Source organism: Aedes albopictus, chromosome 1 (genome assembly GCF_035046485.1).
Source record: "Aedes albopictus strain Foshan chromosome 1, AalbF5, whole genome shotgun sequence".
Lineage (NCBI taxonomy): Eukaryota > Metazoa > Arthropoda > Insecta > Diptera > Culicidae > Aedes > Aedes albopictus.
Genome location: NC_085136.1, coordinates 165,147,832 through 165,171,102, shown reverse-complemented (window position 1 = coordinate 165,171,102; position 23,271 = coordinate 165,147,832). Strand labels below are relative to the sequence as shown.

At 42.1% G+C, this 23,271-nt stretch overlaps 1 protein-coding gene across 3 annotated transcripts in view; it reads left to right on the top strand.

Annotated features, from left to right (window-relative positions):
• The window catches only part of LOC109431516 (acetylcholinesterase), a 178,100-nt gene that overhangs the window by 31,657 nt on the left and 123,172 nt on the right, over positions 1-23,271 (top strand). The window lies entirely within an intron of this gene.

Below are 23,271 nucleotides of genomic sequence, written 5' to 3'. Positions count from 1 at the left end.
AACGATAACAACAATAAGAAATGTACACCGTGAACTAGATGTCACGGTTTCTAGAACGCCCATATTGACAGCTGGAACTAGTTCCAGTTCACGGTGTATATTTACTTGTTCTCATATTTGTGTTTGTTTGTTCACGAGAAAGTTCATTCAAGATTTGAAACTGTTCGACCAGATAGGTCAGGTTATCGTTATGTACAATGTACATAACAATAAATAAATGCATGATGTAGGGTAATTCATGTATTTTGGACAGGCTGAGGACAACGTTGTTAAAATCGTTGCCAAATTTCCTTAGAGAGCATTTGAATATTTGGCAAAGTTACTAATACGCTTATAATATGACTGTACTTTGTGTTTATGGTGACAAAAACCTTAACGAAATCAGTCTAAGTTGAGAAAATCAGTCGCCTGTACCAAATGCAATTTGCACACCGAATTTATGTTTTGGACATCCTCAGGTAAATATAATTTGGATAGGGCCGTTATCTGAAAGTTTAGCCATGAATATTGTTAAATCATGGAAATAGTATAATTTAACAAATATTTTCTTGCAAATAAGCAAATTTCTTCGCTTAACAGGGATCTACTTTGGTGACTCTTAGGGTAATTCGCCAATTGTTGAACGGTTAGTACTGGCATTTTTGTTTTCGTTTGTTTTTCCGTGCATAATTCCACTTTTGTTTAAAAATATCCAGTGAACGTCTAGATCTACTTATTCCTTATACTGCCCATTGGATTTGTATTCCCTTAAATTCCATTTTCTAAGAGAAAATAGAACATTTGTATGGGAAGTCTGTAACCCAAATGTTGAACGCTTCCTTAAGCTTGCTCATCCTAATGTTGGACGGTTCTCGCTAATTGTTGAACGGTTGAAGCTTTGTTCGTAATTGATGACGTATAACCCGACATAAACCTATCATTCATCTGTTTTTATTTTGGGCACCAAACCCAACATAGACTCAACAGTTATCCGATGTGGGTCCAACAGTGGTCCAACATTTGATAAAATTTGATCCGACATTGACCCGACATCCAATATTTTTTCACTCTGGCGGAATTTTGTCCGGGTTTTTCGTGTTTTGCGCCCAGTTAGTCATTTTAGTGACAATTCATTCAAATGAGGGAGCTTTCATAAAATATGTCACGCAATAATTGTCCATTTTAATCCCCCTCCTCCTATGTCACACTTTTTGTATGGGACCTCTGATTTTTTGTACGGGTCGTCACACTTTGCTGAACTCCTGTCACCTCACCCCCCCCCCCCCCCCTCAAAGCGTTACGTAATTTATGGACGTTCCCAAGGAATCGCTTCCCATTTGAAGAGAGCTCTAGTTTCAAACAGAACCAAATGCAAAAAATGGCTGAAAAGATTTGACTAGAAGCGAAAATGACAGAAGAAAAGAACGCCTTCGAAAGCCTTTGAAATACCCCTGGAAACCCATGGGACCCAGTCAACTCCCTAGAATACCCCTGGAACGACCCTGAAATACTTTGAAACCCCGTGGATCGCTCCTGAAAAAGGTGAAGTAAAAAAAAAATATCTGGCAGTCATGCTAACATCGTAGGTTATGCTAGTGTTCAACAATTGGATCTTAGCTGCATAATGATAGTGTGATAAGAAAAATATTTTTTTCAAATGAAATTTCAATGAAAATGTGATTTTAAACAATGTTAAACTGTTAAGGACATCCTTCCAGTTATTGTAACTATGTTGTGACTTTGATATTTGTGGTCGATTTACCAGCAAAGCTTATTTCGTAACAGCAATTTCTTAAAATTAATCTTAAGAATTGTGCAGTTTTCGTGTCATTGACGGTACAAAATTTTCAATCGACATTTTTGACGTAAAATATGTATAATTTTGTAACTTTATTAAAGCAATATCATGACACACATGTATACGCATCTAGATCATACGTTTACGTTGATGGAAAACTACTTGAGTTAAATTTATAATAACATTTTCAAAAACTGTTCAACATTTGGGTGGTGTTCAACAATTGGCGAATTACCCTACAGTTTTTGTTAAAATCGAGATCGGTTTTGTTTCCCTGTGGCCATTCCACCCTTGACGGAATTACATACATTTAGGCGTATTCCGCTCAGCAACATAAATTGGAACTTCAAAAGTTAATTATTGTTATGTTAGTGCTGTAGTGAATCCAAATGGATTGGAAATGGGTTGGATGAATGGCACTATTATCAAGACATATCCTTAGAAACATTAATAATAAGATAACTCACAAAACAAATTTGTTGACTTTTCTTGAACCACTTTAACGCAAAGGGTGGGGGATTGTGACGACGTAGTGTCCTGGCAATCCTTAAGAATCAATCCTAAGGACATTTGCTACGAATCCTGTGGACTGAACATTGAGCCATTTTATTTTTCGGTGATAATTTTAGTGAAAAAAGTCAAAAAATTAATTATTCCTGGATATTGGTTTTTTTCATCCCCTTTAACGCAAAAGGTGGGAGATTGTGACGACGTAGTGTTTTGACGATCCTTAAGGATCATTCCCAAGGACATTTGCTGCAAATCCTGTGGACTGAACATTGAGCCATTTTATTTTCTAGTGAAGTGTTTGATGAAATAAGTCGGAAAATGATTTATTCTAGGAAATTGACTTGTTTTATCCACTTTAACGTAAAGGGGTGGGGGTTTGTGACTACGTAGTGTTCTCACGATCCTTAAGGATCATTCCTTAGGACATTTGCTGCAAGTCCTGTGGACTGAACATTTAGCCATTTTATTTTCTGGTGGTACCTATTTAGCTAGTACCATTTTAGCTACTATAATTTACATCCGATCTTTACATTTATTTGTTCAACATCATTAAGACAAGACATAATCAACAAAAGTACGCCGCAATACTCGGCTTGTGGCTGCCGCTCTCCATCCTCGGTCGCGCCCAATGCTCGCCAAGTCACGCTCCACCTGGTCCGCCCATCGTGCTCTCTGCGCTCCATGCCTTCTTGTGCCAATCGGATCAGTTGCAAACACCAGCTTTGCAGGGTTGTTGTCCGGCATTCTTGCAACATGCCCTGCCCACCGTATCCTTCCGGCTTTGGCCATCTTCTGGATGCTGGGTTCGCCGTAAAGTGCAGCGAGCTCGTGGTTCATTCTTCTCCGCCACACACCGTTCTCCTGCACACCGCCGAAGATCGTTCTTAGCACGCGTCGCTCGAAAAATCCGAGTGCTTGTAGGTCCTCCTCGAGCATGGTCCATGTCTCGTGCCCGTAGAGGATCATCGGTCTTATTAGCGTTTTGTACATGGTGCATTTGGTGCGTGGGTGAATCTTTTACGACCGCAGTTTCTTCTGGAGCCCGTAGTAGGCCCGACTTCCGCTGATGATGCGCCTCCGAATTTTACGGCTCACGTTGTTGTCAGCCGTCAGTAAGGATCCGAGGTAGAAGAATTCCTCCACCACCTCGAAAGTTTCCCCGTCTATCGTAACATTACTACCCAGACGGATCCGCTCGTGTTCGGTTCCGCCTACCAGCATGTACTTTGTTTTTGAGGCATTCATCACCAGTCCGACCTTTGCTGCTTCGCGTTTCAGGTGGATGCACAGCTCTGCCACCGTTCCTAATGTTCTAGCGATAATGTCCATGTCGTCCGCAAAGCACACAAATTGACCGGATTTTGTGAAAATCGTTCCCCGGATGTTGAGCCCGGCTCGTCGCATCACACCTTCCAGAGCGATGTTGAAGAGTAGCATGAGAGTCCGTCGCCTTGTCGCAGTCCCCGGCGAGATTCGAATGAACTGGATAGTTCACCCGAAACCCTTACGCAGTTTAGCACACCGTCCACCGTTGCTTTAATTAGTCTAGTCAGCTTCCCAGGAAAGCCGTTTTCGTCCATGATTCTCCATAGCTCTGCGCGGTCGATACTGTCGTATGCCGCTTTGAAGTCGATGAACAGGTGATGCGTTTGGACCTGGTTTTCACGGCATTTCTGGAGGATTTGCCGTACGGTAAAGATCTGGTCCGTTGTCGACCGGCCGTCGATGAAGCCAGCCTGATAACTTCCCACGAACTCATTCGTTTTAGGTGACAGACGACGGAAGATGATCTGGGATAGCACATTGTAGGCAGTATTCAAAATAGTGATCGCCCTGAAGTTCTCACATTCCAAATGGTCGCCTTTCTTGTGAATGGGGTAGAAAACCCCTTCCTTCCACTCCTCCGGTAGCTGTTTGGTTTCCCAGATCCTGACAATCAGCCGATGCAGACAGGTGGCCAACTTTTCTGGGCCCATCTTGATGAGTTTAGCTGCGATACCATCCTTACCAGCTGCTTTGTTGGTTCTGACGAGTCCCTTGCTGCAGCATTACCGCCCTCGCTGCGTTCTTCTCCTCCAAAACCGTTCTGCACTCTTCGTCGAACCATACGTTCCGTCGATTCCGTTCCACGTACCCGATGGTGCTCTCTGCTGCGTCGTTGATGGCTGCTTTCAATGTACTCCAGCAGTCCTCTAGAGGGGCCTCATCGAGCTCGCCCTCGTCTGGCAACGTGGCTTCGAGAATCTGAGCGTATGCTGAGGCGACATCCGATTGCTTCAGTCGCTCTAGGTTGTACCATGGCGGTCGCCGGTACCGTACATTGTTGATGACGGAGAGTTTTGGGCGCAGTTTGACCATCACCAGATAGTGGTCGGAGTCGATGTTGGCGCCACGATAGGTCCTGACGTCGATAATGTCGGAGAAGTGCCGTCCGTCAATCAGAACGTGGTCGATTTGAGATTCCGTCTGCTGTGGTGATCTCCAGGTGTAACGATACGGGAGGCTGTGTTGGAAAAAGGTGCTACGTATGGCCATATGTTTGGAGGCGGCGAAATCAATGAGTCGTAGACCGTTTTCGTTCGTCTGCTGGTGGGCGCTGAACTTACCAATCGTCGGTCTGAATTCCTCCTCCTGGCCTACCTGAGCGTTCAAATTTCCTATGATGATCTTGACGTCGTGGCTTGGGCAGCGATCGTACTCCGATCTTTATGTAACAATTTATTATACTGGTTTTCTTACTTTTGAATCATTCACTTTTACGAAATATGATTTTTCCGTGCATTTTTAAATATTTATTCAGTTTTGGTTTTTTCCCGTGCTTTGTTTTGTTGATGTTCGTGACTTTTTTTATACAAAGGGAAGGAAAGAGAAAAAAAGTGAATTAGTTGAAACATCTAAAGTCAATAAAATAAAATGTTTAAATAAGTGGTAAACCAGGTGTCCTAAAGACTGCAGATCCAAGAGATATGGCGGGCTAGGTGCGATGAGAGGAATACGAATGTAGGTCAACCCGGAAAGACGCAGGTTTGATTACCGTAAATCAGTGGATGAGTTCAACACTATTCTTTATGTATTTACATTTATGGGAGTTTTCTCCCTTTCTCTCATGTGAACTTGCCTTCGGCCACAGCCGAATAAAATGCGATTGACGAAATTTATCTTTGATGTAGAGCCATTTTTAACATACATTCTTAGAATTAACTACTTATATTTGAATCGAACTTGAAAGTTTTCTTATGAGTTGTTATGTATTTCAAACTTTAGTCAAACCGGTGCCTCAATATTGCTATAACGGTTAATAACGCTGTAATGATACTTATGTACCTCGTCACGCACTTCATGCAACTACATTAGTGGTCTAATAATACTTAGCGCGCTCGGCATAGTTCCATCATGCCACTCAAAGTGTTGCCACAAATAATGCTTAGTTTGCGGAACCCGGTTATCTGGCTGGTGGGACATGGGGGCCTAAGCTTCAACTGTTGATGTAATCAGAGACTACTCAGACTTAGACGAGGGCGATCGTATATTTCGAGACGCTCTGGATAATTTTCAAAGCGCATTCTAATAATGTTCAACTTGATAGGTTCGAGTCCTGACTTTCAAAGATAGTTCTATTTAACATTATTTTAAGGTTAGTTTGGATAGAAAGCCTAAGATGCCATATTGAACCAGTATAATATATTGTAAAAATCTTATTTACAATTCACTGTATGGTGCCTACATTACATCTTATTGTTTTTGAATTTTTATTTTACAGTGATGTCTATTGTAACAATATGGTTCTAAGTAGTACTGTTACAATACAACGTTCGGGTTTTCTACTGTATTTTTTATTCGGGTTGCGTCTATTAAAAATGTCGTTTGCTAACTTCTTGGTCTAAATAGTGCTAAATTGCCACAACCACCACTATTGGTACCGATAAGTCATCGGATAGACTGTGCCCGAAAAATAATTCCTCTCCAGCTCTGACATTCACGCACATTGGATAAACAGAGACGTGTATGTGTTCATCTAATTCCACCCGAAGGAGATTTGGATAGTGAAGAGGAGCAAACTATGTGCATTAATGGAATCGAGTTTAGTTCTGTGCCTTCAGGGGGACGGAGATGATGATCAAGTCGCTCCGTAGCTTGGAGGAAAGAAGCACCCGTCTAGCAATTTGGGTAATGTCACGCAAAAATCGACAATTTTCAATCCCCCCGCTATGTCACACTTTTTGTTTGGGACCTCTGAAATTTTGGTATGGGTCGTCACACTTTGATAAACCCCCCTCCCCCTCCCCTCACAAAGCGTGACGTAATATATGGACGATCCCTTGGGAGTCGTGGATTAAATTCCTACCGGAGCACATGGATTTTTTTTAGCTATACAAATTTCAATTTGTTCATCAAACAGGTGTTTCTGTTGTGCGCATCAACGTCAGAGTGCCTCCGCGAAGGAAACAGGACTACATCCCGGCCCACTAAACCAGGCAGCAGGGATTATAGTCTCGATGCCTGACGAACCCCCGCTTGCGAGTCTGCCGCGTAGTTGACGGCTTAGAATAGGACTACTACTAATCCCAATTCAAGGTGTTAAGTGACCCGTGCCGAGGTCTGAATGACCGAGGGAGTGAAAAAGATGCTCGATCATTAACGGAGCCTTTGGGGTACCTGGGAACCCTCCCCAGTATTTCGTCCCTCACCACGTTAATGCAGGGCTCTGGCGTGGTCGACCTTCTTTCCCGTGCTACTCTTGGGATCAACGAATGAGTTCTAATAAATCTAATAAAAAAAATCTAGTAGTGTTACCGTTAAGGAGAGGAGAGAAAGTAGGAGTAGGAAGCTGTGCACGCAGTGCCAGCGTCAGAGCTTGGCAATTGAGCAACGAAGCCTGGATAGAGCACGCGAAACTCTTGGAAATTGCAGCAGCGGTAGAACCGGTGAAAGCAAATGTTACGACGTCTACTCAGACGGAGGCTTTCGCTTTCGCTGGTAGCCCAAAGGGTGTGGAGAATGCAATTGCTTTTGATAAGAACACAGAATCGGGTAAGGCAGGTGACAAGCTGCGATTACTAGCCGCAGTAATGTCGGTAAATCAGACCCCAGCCAGGCGTTCCGGAAAGCTGGGAAGGATGTGCCAGAAAAAGTTGGCCAGTCCAGAGTGGAAGAAAATAGAGGGTGGCGACCGTTGTTAGGACCTCAGTAACCAAAAAGTAGAGCGGACCAGAGGGAGGACCATCCCCCCCCCTCCCATGGACGACAGTTGAGGGGCAGAGGAAGAAAAAAAAATAAACACTAGATGTGCAGGAGCGCAGGGACACCAAACCCAGGGGACGTAGGAGGGTAGGTGCCGAATACGAGAAAGTCGGCACGTTCGTCATCAAGTCCGAACAGTCCAAGTACTCGGACGTCTTGAAGACGATGTGAAGCGACGCCAAGCTCGTGGATCTGAGAGCCGACGTACGCAGTATTAGACGTAGGGGAAAGTGGGGTAAGATGATTTTTTTTCAAACTTTCATCGTTTTCAATGATAAATAGCCTCATTTGTAAGGCTTTCAAAGTGGTAACAGCAACTAGACAATATTTGATCGATACTTCAGGCCAAAATATTCACTAAACTATTGCATTTTCACCGAACATCAACAATTATGCGCCTCCATGTGTGCCTCTTTCTCGTTGGAAACACTTGGCTGGTAATAAAATCACCAGAAAACCTTAATTGCAAGCTCGATAAAACGGAAGTTGCCAATTTTCATTGGGAAATCAAAACATTTTTCGTGGGTTTGACGCCCTAGCTTCTAGAAGAATGTTTGATGCAAACACATCTTGGCACCATTCAGCTATAGTAATGATCAAGTCCCATTCAGGAATGATTTTATGATTCTGGCCATTTTACCCCATCTTGGCATTTTGGGCTTTGTTCCTCTACTTGACGGGTGAAATGATTCTCGGGCTCAAGCGCGACAATGAGCGCAAGGATGCCGTCTATAAAAGTCTGGCGGAAGAGGTCCTTGGCTAGCCCAGATGCAGTACAAGAGGTGGTCCAGGGGTTCGGAGTCGGCTTCGTAGGTCATACCGGTGCCCTGCGGTCGAGATCGACCCTTACAGCGATTAAGTGGCCGCGGAGAGGAAGTCCCGGTAGCGGTGCTGTCGTGGCGTCGGTCTACTGGGTTGGATCCGAGTCCGCGGTTGGAAAGGGGTCCCCGGCAAGGGTCGGGGCAGGGGGAGACCCTGCTGTCAGCAACCTTCTGGTGCAGTTGATAGGGCCTGAAGGGTAGTGATACCCTTGCCTTCAGCAGGTCCGATCGGGTTGCACGTGGGCATCAGTTCTTGATGTCCGCTCAGCAGTAGGGCGCGGGCGGGGTTGACCCTGCCCGCCTTCCGAGGACAAAGGGAGTGGCGAGGACCACTCGGGAAACTGGCTAAGCGCCAGCATGCTACCGTGATGGACTCTCCAAAGCGAGTCATCGATGTTCGTTGCTGCAGGCTACGCAGCTAACCTTGAGGGTGTGATGTGCACTAGCCCCTCTCTGAAGCAATGCCTTCTTGGTGGTTCCGGAGAAACGAAGGGTTTGGCGACCATAGGAATGTGTTTTAGTGGGTCGAGGATAGAGTAGTCCTGACTTTTACTTTTGTTGTAGAAGACGGCCTAAACCCCACACTACCCTAACCTTCCTGTTAGGGTGTTTGTTGAGAAGATTTTTCCCCCTATGGTTTAGAAGAAAAAAAAAGAGGTCCTTGGCGAGGGGGTCCAGGTGAGGGTTCCTACAGCGAATGCGACTCTGAAGGTGAAGAACCTAGTCGAGATCTCCGAGCGTCGGCGTAAAGTCTATTGATTAATGTGGTAGTCGAACAGAGAGGATATTTGGTTGAATGCCTATGCGAATTAGACCGCTCATATATAAAACACACAATCACTCACCAAGTAAAATTTTTAAATGTTATGACAAAATGAGCTTCTGCTCAAATTTTCGTTCGATAAATATTTGGGTGTGATACAAGCATTCATCCTCCTCAGAGCAATATAAGACAACAATAAATCTACATCATTATACATTTCCGACGATTAATCCCGTTCCTGGTTATTAGCAGAACAAATTACAAAAAAAATGCTCATACCTCATCCTCCGCCGCGGGGAGATGAGAAGCACCACGATGCATCAAAATAAGTGAAAACATTAACATTATTAGCCTTGATTATCCCTGGCTATCGATGATTGTTTTGAACACATTTCATTGTTGAATCAGAACAATTTGAAAGCAGTCATCGTCGTCATCGAATAAAAAGCAATGCTAATATGTTGATGTTTTTTTTTCATTCATGCAGATGCTTCATGATGCGGCGGGAGATGAGATGCGAACATTTTTTATTATTCTGAATAGATATCTGATAACCTGGAATGGTATCAATCGTCGGAAATATAGAACGATTAGGGACGATCCATATTTTTTTTTTTGAGATTTTAGATTTGTATACCTAATACATGGAGTGTCACACTTTCTCAGACCCCTCTCCCCCATAATCGATAGACGTCATATTTGAATGACCCCTTACCTGCCGGCGCAGTATTATAAAATTCGAGGCCATAATATCCCAGGACTTTATGACGCATTTATTCGGGGCAACCGGTAATATCCTAACATGCAGAAGAAACACAACACAAGAAAAGAAGGCACCTGTAAAAATGTCTGAAAAAAAAATGTAAGAAGTATTTCTGGGAACAAGCCCTGGAACATTCACTATCGGAGCCGCAAGACGTCCATTGAGTCAGGCATTGCAATTCATCTCATCTTTCCATCTTTTGAGCGGGATACTGATCGAATGGTACGAGATCATCCCAGTGCTCTTGAATTAAATTTTCCATAACAACCTTCGCTCATCTGATCATCTGATTAGAAATGCTATCTTAGTAAACCGGAAAGGCTGTGTCGCAACTGTTCATGAAAACTTTGACACATTCTGCGGTATAGGACACTGCACGAAGTTCTTTCCTTCTCTTTCACTCTTACAGACATTTTGTAAACAACAAGGCCAAGAAACGTCCAAATCCCATACAAAATCAAAACAATGCAGTGCCCTATGGTCCACTGCACGAATTTTTTCTGGCCTGCTTACTCTCACGCGAAATTTGACGTTTGAGCGGTGTCGGCACCGCTCAAACGACAAATTTCGCGTGAGAGTAAGCAGGCCAGCATAAATTCGTGAAGTGGACCATAAGGCAGACACGTCAGGTAGAGTTTACTAAGTATAATATTCTGAACATTTTTTTTGCCAAGTAGATAAATCGGTAAGTTGCTATAATGCTATTTTGAGCCAATACGTAATATGAACTGACTCTTCTTGATTTTCAGCATGTTTGTATAGCTATCCATGAGCCTTTTACGTTGCGGCTGGGCACACAAAAACCTGATTTCTCAAATCGGTATGGCCGGAAAAATCGCGTCAAACATTAACAGACGCAAGGGAGAACTTCAGAAGATTGCAAACACTTATATTAGGGAACGTCCATAAATTACGTCACGCTTTTAAGGTGGGGGGGGGGGGTTCAGTAAAGTGTGACAAAAAATACAAAAATTTCAGAGGTCTCAAACAAAAAGTGTGACATAAGGGGGAGGGGGGGTTGAAATGGGTAATTTTTGAGTGACGTAATTTATGGACGCTCCCTTACTATGTAATTTGTTTTTTTTTTAAATGAACTAAACATAGAACGAGACATTCTGTTTATATCTATATAAATAAAAATGGAATTGTGTTTGTATGTCACGAATAGGCTCGGGAACGGACAACGAATCTATACCATTCAAAAAACACAGTAGGCAGGCAAAACGACGTTTGTCGGGACAGCTAGGTCTTAATAAAACTGCAGCTGAATATTTACATTGATTGAGTCATTTAATCTTAGAGGCACTTTTCTTTTTAGCAAAGTATAAACGCATGTTGGGTGTAAGACCATTTGGACGGGAGGATTATTTTGGGTACTGCCCGCTATAACACCTCGTTGAAAAAAAAAAGTAAACTCGGCGTGTTCCCGAAGTACGAAAGTAGAAATTTAATAAGATGTTCATTATCCAGTTGTTTCCCTGTGAAGTCCCACAGTACGACGGACCACCTCCAAATTATAATTATGTTATCGCAAATATTCGATGTACGTTCTGTACAGTTCCCAAAACTGACCTAGTTCATACAACTTTAATGTAGTAGCGAGTTAAATGTTTTTCCTCGTTGTCCGAGCTTTCATCAAGATCATCTTAAGATGTCGAGATGGATCATTGCAGTGCCATCTTAGATCAGAGATATTATCTTTCCTCCAAACTAAGATGATCTCTTGATCAGATGAGAAATGCAATGCCTGATTAAGATATACACGAAGGATGAATTCCTGGAGAAGTCCCTTGACCAATTCGTGAAGGAATTCTTGGAGAAGTTCCCGAAGAAATACCTGGAAGAATTTCAGAAGATATCTTTGGAGGAATTCATAAAAAAAATTAGATTTTGTGCTCTTGGCGTGACGTTTGTTTGATTTGAACCCTAATAAAAATTCATTATATTGAGTTATTACACTCTATAGCAGTATATGGCGTTAGAAAGTTCTTTTTTTTCCTGCCGGGACCGGTGCCGGCATATCAGGGAAATTTGGCATGTTGTTTATGAATCTATCTAGGGTGCGTGTACCAATTATGGCACTACCTAAGGAATGCTATTTATACAAAAATAACGAGAAGACCAACGAATGTCATCAATTAGTTAAAAAACAGCTTAGTTTCCATACTTTACAGGAAAAATATAGGAACGGAGCCAAAATTGCTTTTGGTATTTATTACAGCGTGTGCCAATGATGTGGTAACATTTTTTAACTTTGGTTCCTTTTCGCACTATTTGCGTGCATTCCTTATGGGGTTAGCCATAACTGGTACACTATGGCGAAAAAGGGAGCAAGGAAGCCAAAATTTTAAGGAAAATGATTTATTTCTACCATGATTTGAGCAAAATGTGGAGTTTAAATGAGTGCGACCATCTTTTGTGAACGTGATCTGTTGTTCACAAAAAATTTTCTTGTTGATTTATATCGTTAAAGGGTGAAAATCAACTATGGCGAATGATTGGTACCATAGCCATAATTGGTACACTTACCCTATCTACACTGTGGTGCATAATTGATCGGACAAACGCCGATTTTCATACAAAATGGCCAAGTTTGAGATGCTGTAACTATGGTTTGCTTTGATGAATTGAGCTCAATTTTTAACACGGAACTACAAATATGCTGAATTTTGTGTATACAAAGTAAAAAATGTTTTCGTTCACAGGTCTGGGCGTGGCAAGGCGTTGAAAATATTGCAAAAGTGATCGAACAGCGGCACGCGTGTAAATCAAAGGGGTACCGCTGTCCGATCACTTTTGCAATATTTTCAACGACTTGCCACGCCCAGACCTGTGAACGAAAACATTTTTTACTTTGTATACACAAAATTCAGCATATTTGTAGTTCCGTGTCAAAAATTGAGGTCAATCCATCAAAGCAAACCATAGTTACAGCATCTCAAACTTGGCCATTTTGTATGAAAATCGGCGTTTGTCCGATCAATTATGCACCACAGTGTATATATATATATATATAAAAATGAGTTTGGAGACCCTTTGAGGCAACAAAACTCAAGAAAGGCTGAACCGATCGGGATGTCTTTTGCACGGTTTGATTCGTATTCATGGTGGCTGTGTTTATAAGTAAAAAAAGTTATGAAAATGAATTGAAAAAGTAAGAAAATTTATAAAAAACTGATTTTGCATAATCGGGGTAGAAAATCAACACGATCGAAATGCCACTAATCTAGAGTGCCATGCTGCAATGACCTTAACAATTGTCAAACTACCAAAAATTGGCAAGACATAGTTTGCCGGAGCAGCTAGTTCCATATATAAAAATCACAAAATTTAGTCATTCAACCAAACTTATTACTTGGTTAAATTATATGATAAGATTGAAGGGGCGCTTATAGGGAAACACTTGACAAAATTTCTTGTGAGTTTCGGGAACAAAAAAAGGTTGATAATTTTGGATAAAATTCTAAATCATTAGTATAGTTAGTTTATTTCTTGAAAGAATTTTTCGGAAATATAATATGGATAATATTGAGTTGACTAAAATAAAAATTAAAGTAAGCGGCTACGCCCATGCAAGTGACTTTTGATGCGTTCAGTTTATTCCTGTGTGAAATGGGCTTAAAGTTTGTGGTCCCTGATGGGGTGGAGACGTGCGACAGGCTTTCTTTTATTAGAAATATTTTCGTATAGAAAGTGGTCGGTTGCGCCCGAAATTTAGTGTTTATTGATCCATTGTCAAATCACATCACTAACCATATAGGTGACTCCCAGACTGATAATGTACCCTACTAGCGTGGTTCAAAAAACAGTTTTTGCTCCACACTGCTTATTCGATTCGTAACCAGATTCTAAGCCTTTTCCCAAAAATTGAGCTGATTTGGTTGAAAATTGAGAGTGCACAAGCCCTTCAAAGTTTGTATGGGAATTAGTATGGGAAAACGACGTTTTTCATCCAATTGATTGTAGAATTTCTCTAAGTGCCCTAGAGTGTTAGTTGATACTTGGTACTACTAGGCTACTCTATTGCGATTCTATCCATCGTTTCTTTCATTACTTTCGTTACTCCCTCCTTCTTTGAGTAGTATTACGTTCACCGAGAAAAGCCAATAAAATTCAATTATCATACTCTATTAGGCGCCGTCCACAAATTACGTAACGGTCTAGGGGCAGGGAGGGGGAGTATGGCCAAGCGTTACGGCTCATACAACAATTTTAGGATACGAAAAAGCGTTACGGAGGGGGAGGGGGTCCAAAACTGAAGATTTTAGCGTTACGTAATAAATGGATGCTGCCTTAGCTACAACTTTGCCGAAGACCACATTCAAATCAGACGTCTCATTATTTAGTTATCGATTTCTATCCAACTGGAGAAACTTTAACAGTGATCGTTCAGCTTCCCAGCAGGCAACATTGCTGCACATGGCGCCAAAGATAGCCCACAGAAATCATGGCTACTATGTTTCAAGGCACATTGCAGTGATGCCCATCGAATAGTGTAATCATCATGATAAAAGATTTTCATTCTGGATAAAAATCAATCACTAATTAATGAGGCGTCCGATTCAAACGTGGTTTTCGGTAAAGTTGTAGCTAATAGAGTAGCTTAGGAGCACCAAGGGTCAACTAATACTCTAGGGCACTTGAAGAAATTCTACGGTCAATTGAATGAAAAACGTCGTTTTTCCATACTAATTCTCATACAAACTTTGAAGGGCTTGGGCAGACTCAATTTTCAACCAAATCAGCTCAATTTTTGGGGAAAGGCTTTGAATCTGGTTACGAATCGAATAAGCGGTGTGGAGCAAAAACGATTTTTTGAACCACGCTAGTACCCTACCCTATTAACAAAAATTCCTTCCTGAGACAAACGTGGAGATGCACCGATTCGCGATATTTTTTTTCCTTCTAAACCATAGGGGGAAAATCTGCTCAACAAACACCCTAACAGGTTAGGGTAGTGTGGGGTTTAGGCCGTCTTCTACAACAAAAGTAAAAGTCAGGACTACTCTATCCTCGACCCACTAAAACACATTCCTATGGTCGCCAAACCCGCCCGCGCCCAACTGCTTTGCAGACATCAAGAACTGATGCCCGCGTGCAACCCGATCTGACCTGCTGAAGGCAAGGGTATCACTACCCTTCAAGCCCTATCAGCTGCAACAGAAGGTTGCTGACAGCAGGGTCTCCACCTGCCCTGACCCTTGCCGGGGACCCCTTTCCAACCGCGGGCTCGGATCCAACCCAGTAGACCGACGCCACGACAGCACCGCTACCGGGACTTCCTCTCCGCGGCCACTTAATCGCTGTAAGGGTCGATCTCGACCGCAGGGCACCGGTATGACCTACGAAACCGATTCCGAACCCCTGGACCACCTATTGTACTGCATCTGGACTGGCCATTCTTCGAGTCCACGCGCCACTTCCTCTGTAGCTCCCAGACGATATGCGTGATAGCCGTTGAAACGGCGTTCCAGCCAAACTCATCCCTACACATCCTCTGGACCAAGTTGTCCGGGTTTGTGTCCTCCCCGCATGTGGCAAGCATGCGGTCACGCATTGTGCGAAAACGCGGGCACACGAACAAAACGTGTTCCGCCGTTTCCTCTAAATCATTGCACACTGGGCATTCGGGAGAATCCGCATGCCCGAAACGGTGTAGATACTGTCGGAAGCAACCATGACCTGTAAGGACCTGTGTCAGGTGGAATGTAACTTCCCCATGGCGCCTATTAATCCAACTATCTACCCTCGGTATCAACCTATGGGTCCACCTTCGTGGAACTGTCCCACGCGCGCTGCCATTTGACCATAGAGACCATCCTGGCAGTCCTGCGTATGCCTCTTGTGCCGCGCATTTCGAAGCACTCCATGTCCTCACTGATAAGAATGCTGATAGGCACCATACCACTAATGCCGCAGAGAGCGTCGTATGACACGGTACGGTACGCGCTCGCAACCCTCAGGCACATAAGCCTGTAAGTACTTTCCAGCTTCCGTCGGTAGCATTTAGTACTTAGCGCGGTGCCCCACGCCAGGCCACCATACCTAAGTATGGACGTAGCAACACTAGCCAGAAGCTTGCGCTTACTGGCGTACACCGCAGAGCTATTGGACATCATCCGGGACAGTGCCGCAATAGCTGTGGAGGCTTTTTTACAGGCATAATCGACGTAGCTACCGAAGGTAAGCTACGCGATCTGTATAACAACGTTTGTCTCACTAACATTCCCTCCCATCCTCGATGACCATAAGGACGTGGCCAGCGCCGTTATTGCCTTACTTAAGTTGAGAGCTCTTGAACTGTGTACATTGAGAAAAGTAAGCTGGACCCAAACCCTATTTATTGGTTCTTTGTGTACCGTCGATGGGGGTGACAATGGGTCTGGGGGGTGAGATTGGGTCAAAACGGAGAAATATAAAATTTGAAATAGTTTATCAACTATCGCTAATTTATATTGAAAATTTTATATTATTTCAAAGAGGAGATGTTTTTACACGTCATGATGCAGATTAAAATGTTTGACAATAATCGTTTTTTTGTTAAATTTGTGGCTAAACTTATATGATGAAGCTACTAGTAAATCACTCTGAAAAAATTTCTCCTTCGGAATGTTTAACACAAGTACCTTACCATAAATTTTCTTATAAGTGGTTAGCTGTAGGTATTACCTGGTTGATGCAATGAAAAAAACGGGCTGTCGTTGCTCTTTTTATTTTAAAAGTCAATACTTTCGACCCTATGTCTAAATATTAAGAATGGGGGTGAGATTGGGTCAAGCAAATTATCGAGTGCACATAAACTTATCTAAAAATTTAACTAGTTTTCCAGTCCCCATTTGACGTTAGAGTGGTGCCATGTTACCGTATCTTCATAAAAGCACTTTTTTTTTCGAAAATAGTGTCATATAAGGATCATTCATAAAATACATAGAAAATACTGAAGAAAGAAGAATAAATCTATCGTTTTGCTAGGGCTAAAAAAAAAAATATTCAAAAATCTTTTTAAATGTTATTGCGGGAGAGGTTCTAATAATGTGAAATGTTGTGTAACATAATATTTGATCGACCCTCTATCTTGAGATGGAGTGATTTGCTTTGGCTATATAGAGGCCAAAGATCATGTACGTAAGAGTTTATAACGGAGGGTTTGGTTAAACATGTCTTATGCAGTATACTAAAAATATATTTTTTAATCAATCTTTCAATGCGCCCCTCCCTCATTGCAATCCCCCCCCTCCTCTCATGGAGGTTGAAACTTTAAATGAGGATGATTATGGTGGCTAAAAATGGCGATACAACATGCAAACGTTATTTTATCAAATTTCAACCATTTTTTCGGATGTATTAGCCCTTTTAGGCGGATTTACCATCTTTTAAAATTACCTAAGTCTTAATTCGTAATGATTACATCGTATTTCAAGTAGCTTTACTAGATATGATCAATAAAATTAACGTATATTTTTGAATAGGCGATTTTGAATACTTTGACCCATTCTCACCCCCTCTAAGGGGTGAGATTGGGTCAATTTTCAATCATTTGTAGTTTAGTAAGCAAATCATTTAACATGATACTTTCTTGCTAAACTATCATAACCACATAGAAGAGTATACATACCAAATAAAAAGTTATTCTGACTTCAATTGCATATGTTATTTAACAAACAATCTTTGAGTATCCTTTTTTGACCCATTCTCACCCCCAACGACGGTAATTTTGATTGCTCTGGTCAATTGCAATAAAAAAAGCCCAAAATCGCATATTTTGCCCTATAAATTGAGGTATAGCTCAAAATTGTGACGTGCTGAAGCAAATCTGAGCCCGGTTTCGGATTCAGCGGCCCAAAATCTGTCAGAGACACATAAGTTTACGCTTGAGTCAAAAAAGTGTTGTGCTGTGTTATGAACCATAATGCAATTGTTTGGCATATGTAGTACGGAAAAGTAGGCCGCCAGGATATTAAACGAACAGTATCCTAGTGTTTCATAGTGCCGAGTTGAAAAAAGTAGCTTCAAATGCTGCTTCTGCACCCGATCTGCAGTCCAAATCGGTAATGAAATCATTCTGATTCTGATTCGAGCTGCTCAGTAGATGTGCAAGCAGTGGATGAATCTACAGAAGACGGAGAAGTTTGTAAAAAGTATGTACTACAAAAAGTACCAAAAAGTGCTACTTTTCAGAACTCTTACGAATGTCAAAAAGTAGTACTTTTCGGCACTATTACATGTGCAGAATCTCGAGGCAGCGTTGCCGGACGAGGGTGTGCTCTATGTGGCCCCTCTAGAGGACTGCTGGAGTACAGTGAAAGCAGCCATCAACAACGCAGCCGAGAGCACTATCGGGTACGTAGAACGGAGTCGACGAAACGATTGGTTCGACGAAGAATGCAGAGCGGTTCTGGAGGAGAAGGATGCAGCGCGGGCAGTAATGCTGCAGCATGGAACCCGACAGAATGTGGAGCGATACAGACAGAAGCGGAAGCAGCAGACCCGTCTCTTCCGTGAGAAAAAGCGCCGCCTGGAAGAAGCGGGAGTGCGAGGAAATGGAACTGCTGTGCCTGATGGACAAACGTGAGGTGATCGAAAGGTGGAAGCAGCACTTCGACGAGCACCTGAATGGCGAAGTTAATGTAGGCACGGAGGACCAAGGCAGCGGAGGAAATGACTATGTTGGTGCAGCAGAGGACGGGAACGAACCAACTCCCACGCTGAGGGAAGTTAAGGATGCCATTCACCAGCTCAAAAACAACAAAGCGGCTGGTAAAGACGGTATCGCAGCAGAACTGGGCCCGGAAAAGTTGGCCACCTGTCTGCACCAGTTAGTAGTCAAGATCTGGGAAACCGAACAGCTACCGGAGGAGTGGAAGGAAGGGATAATCTGTCCCATCCACAAGAAAGGCGACAAGTTAATGTGTGAGAACTTTCAAGCGATCACCATTTTGAATGCCGCCTACAAAGTGCTATCCCAGATCATCTTCCGTCGTCTGTCACCTAAAATGAGTTCGTGGGAAGTTACCAAGCCTGTTTCGTCGACGGCCGGTCGACAACGGACCAGATCTTCACCGTACGGCAAATCCTCCAGAAATGCCGTGAATACCAGGTCCCAACGCACCACCTGTTCATCGACTTCAAAGCGGCATACGACAGTATCGACCGCACAGAGCTATGGAAAATCATAGACGAGAACAGCTTTCCCGGAAAGCTTACCAGACTGATAAGAGCAACGATGGACGGTGTGCAGAACAGTGTAAGGATTACGGGTGAACTATCCAGTTCATTCGAATCTCGACGGGGACTACGACAAGGTGATGGGCTTTCCTGCCTACTATTCAACATCGTCCTGGAAGGTGTTATGCGACGAACCGGGCTCAACAGCCGGGGTACGATCTTCACGAAATCCGGCCAAATTGTCTGTTTTGCGGATGACATGGATATCATTGCTAGAACATTTGGAACGGTGGCAGAGCTGTACACCCGCCTGAAACGTGAAGCAGCAAAGGTCGGACTGGTGGTGAATGCGGCTAAGACAAAGTACAAAGTATGCTGGAGGTGGGACTGAGCGAGACAGGACAAGCCTTGGCAGCAATGTTACGATAGACGGGGATACTTTCGAGGTGGTAGAAGAATTCTTCTACCTCGGTTCCTTGCTAACTGCTGACAATAACGTGAGCCGTGAAATACGAAGGCGCATCATCAGTGGAAGTCGTGCCTACCATGGGCTTCAGAAGAAACTGCGGTCAAAAAAGATTCACCCCCGCACCAAATGTAATGTACAATACGCTAATAAGACCAGTGGTTCTCTACGGACACGAGACATGGACGATGCTCGAGCAGGTCCTTCAAGCACTCGGAGTTTTCGAGCGACGACGATTCTTTGACGGCTAAGGACGATCTTTGACGGCGGTGTGCAGGAGAACGGTGTGTGGCGGAGAAGGATGAAGCACGAACTCGCTGCACTCTACGGTGAACCCAACATCCTGAAAGTGGCTAAAGCTGGACGGATACGGTGGGCAGGGCATGTTGCAAGAATGCCGGACCACAACCCTGCAAAGTTGGTGTTTGCTAACCATCCGGTTTGTACAGGAAGGCGTGGAGCGCAGAAAGCACGATGGGCGGACCAGATGGAGCGTGATATAGCGAGCGTTGGGCGTGACCGACGTTGGAGAGCTGCAGCTGCAAATTATGGCGAGTATTATGGCGGCAAATTGTTGATCCAGTATTATCATTAATTTGATGTTAACTAAATAAAAGAAAAATGAAATGAAAATGAAATGTGAAGTCAAAGGTAAAGAAGCATTTTTCTCCTGTTACTGATTGCAGTTGCAAAAACATGTTCCAAATAACGTGGTTTGTCTCACAGAAGTGTGACGCATCTTACTCCCTATACCGTTATAATCACAATCCCCCACATGACTTCTTCTTCTTCTTGGCGTAACGTCCTCACTGGGACAAAGCCTGCTTCTCAGCTTAGTGTTCTATGAGCACTTCCACAGTTATTAACTGAGAGCTTCCTTTGCCAATGACCATTTTGCATGTGTAGATCGTGTGGCAGGCACGAAGATTCTCTATGCCCAAGGAAGATAAGGAAATTTCCTTTACGAAAAGATCCTGGACCGAACGGGAATCGAACCCGTCACCCTCAGCATGGTCATGCTGAATACCCGTGCGTTTACCACCTCGGCTATATGGGCCCCACATGACTCTACCGAACGAATCCGAGCCAGACAATTTTCAAAATTCAAACAGAGATCAACTGGTACAGAGCATCGACTGTGAACAGGGTTGACGAAAATGTTCTGTCAAAATTCCAGTAACAAATAGAGATATTTGAACATATGTAGTTTGGTATTGATGTGATTTTTGGCGGTTTAGCAGTGCAAAAAATTGAAGCACAAGTTTTGCTAATACATCATGGAGAATACAAATTTAATAGAAGAAATATCATTACCTGTTATGTGTTGTTTTTGATATTTACGGCATCCGTATTATTGAAATCAGTTTATAACACCTGATGTTGTGTGTTATTTATCTCTATCACCCAATGTAGGATTATCGAGGCATGACAGTTTTTAACCTTCCTTAGTCCCTAAAAAAAAGTTACAAATAAGACCCTGGGGTCATTTTTGACCCCAAATTTTGGACAGCTCGCAAAAATCAGTGGCTTGACTGATTTTGGATCTCTTTGGCTCAAATGAAAGGGGCACAAGTCTAGTTTTCAAAACCACCGGAGAAATCCGGATTCGGCCACTGTGGCCACCGGGAACCTGCTTCAACTGAAAAATGCCGCTTTTGAGACCCTAACTTTGGCAAGCTATAACTTTGCAACCAAACAAGTAATCAGGACCGTCCAAGGGTCGTTGGAAAGGTTTTCACGTGGACTTTGATTATAGACATTAATATTGACTAATTATTGACAACCGGTTCCGGGAATCCGGAACATCCGAAATTTTAGTTTTCATCATTGCTATGTGCTTGAAAACCCACAAATGTATTCCCTTTATGCATTCTATTGCATTACTTCTCTGCACGCTTCACTGAAATGAGATACATATTGTTTAAGACCATTTTTGAAGGGTTCTGGGCAGGTCTGGCCAATGCGGAACGGGTTACAGGGACTGCGGAAGGTGGTCAATTGGGTAACGACAATGAACTTCGTATAGTTTTCACTCCAAAACCCGGCGCCACATGGTGCAACCTTCGTGGATTTTCATATCTGTTGTTCTTGTGATACACAGAGATTGATAGTCATATTCTTCTTCTTCTTCTTGGCATAACATCCCTACTGGAAAAAAATCCTGCTTCTCAGCATAAACGTTTTATGTACACTTCTACTAGTATATACTGAAAGTTTTCTCTGCCAATCATTAGTTTGCATATGTAAGGACTGTTCAATTTATAAAACGGACAACTTGCTTGTGCGATATCTTTTTTATTTTTCAATAAAATCATTATCAATTTTTTGTGTAACTTTCTATAGCTATTCTCAAATGTAGGAAAAAATTAACATTAAGGACAAGGTATTTGGAGTACATTGCTCAAAAATTCTAGAGCACCGTTTTTAAGAACCGTTGAACGGATTTGGATGAAAATGCATCACGCTAATTGTTCAGTGGTTGTCAATAGCGTGATGCATTTTAACCTAAATCCGTTCAACGGTTCTTAAAAACGGTGCTCTAGAATTTTTGAGCAATGTACTCCAAATACCTTGTCCTTAAGCAAAATGTTCTTTATTGTGTAACTGAAGCGGTTTTCGTAAAACATCAATAAAAACCCATTTCTCAAAATTCGACATAACTTTCCACATACTTAACATGCACATTTTCATGAAGTTTTTAATGAATTGGAAGCTTACACTGTTCTACTAAAGGTAAAGCTCAATAGTTGATCAGTAATAATGCACCAAGCAGGCTCCAGCTTGATATAGTGAGTTGCCTTGTTTTCATAGAAATTATTAAAAAATGTTCATTTAAGTCCTGTGTTGCAATAACATCACGGATTCGGCTAAAAATTTATCCAGAGTAGTAGAATATTGCTCTCTGAATGACACAGAAGAAAAAATAACTTTAATTGCATTTTTCATCAAATATTTAATCCATAAAGATGGTCAAATTAAAAAATTTCATAGTTTTTGCTCCATTGATGCAGAATTTCGACTCTAGCGAATCTTGTTATTATATATTTCCAACACAGTTGGTCCTATGTTATTGTACACCTTATTTAATAATAATCGGATGCAAAGTTTTTATTTCCAACATCATTGTTATGCAAAATTTGTATTAGGTAGCATTGTTATTTGGAAGAACCACCAAAGAACGAAACTGTTTTGATTACTGTATCTGTAATGACGCACAGTAACCAAACCAGCAATGCTATAAAGAAGCATTTTTCTGCATTTAAAACCACATTATTCCCACTTTCAACTGGATGCATAAAAAAATTGATTATTTAATATTTTCATGACCTTTTTGCTTCACAATTGAATTTTATTCAAAAAATCGAATCTAACTTGAGACTTTAATATCTTAACACTCAATTTTCCAATTGAGTTTAAATTTTGCCAGAATGTTTATTACACATGCTGCTGTAGCATGGCACATACTTTTCTGGTATTAAAAACGATATACCATATGTGAACAGTAATTTTATATATGTTTTAAATTTTCAGCAATCGAAAAATTCACCTCATTTAACATCTGGCCGATTTTCTATAAAATAAAACTATTTTTATTCGATTCAAAAATGATTACTATAATGAGAGATGATGTTCTGAAAAACGAAGGAAGCGTAGTTAAATTTGAACTACGCGTCTTCTTTTTATAGCCTTATAAAGTTGTCCGTTTTATAAATTGAACAGTCCTTATATCTTGTGGCAGGCACGAAGATACTATATGCGCATGAG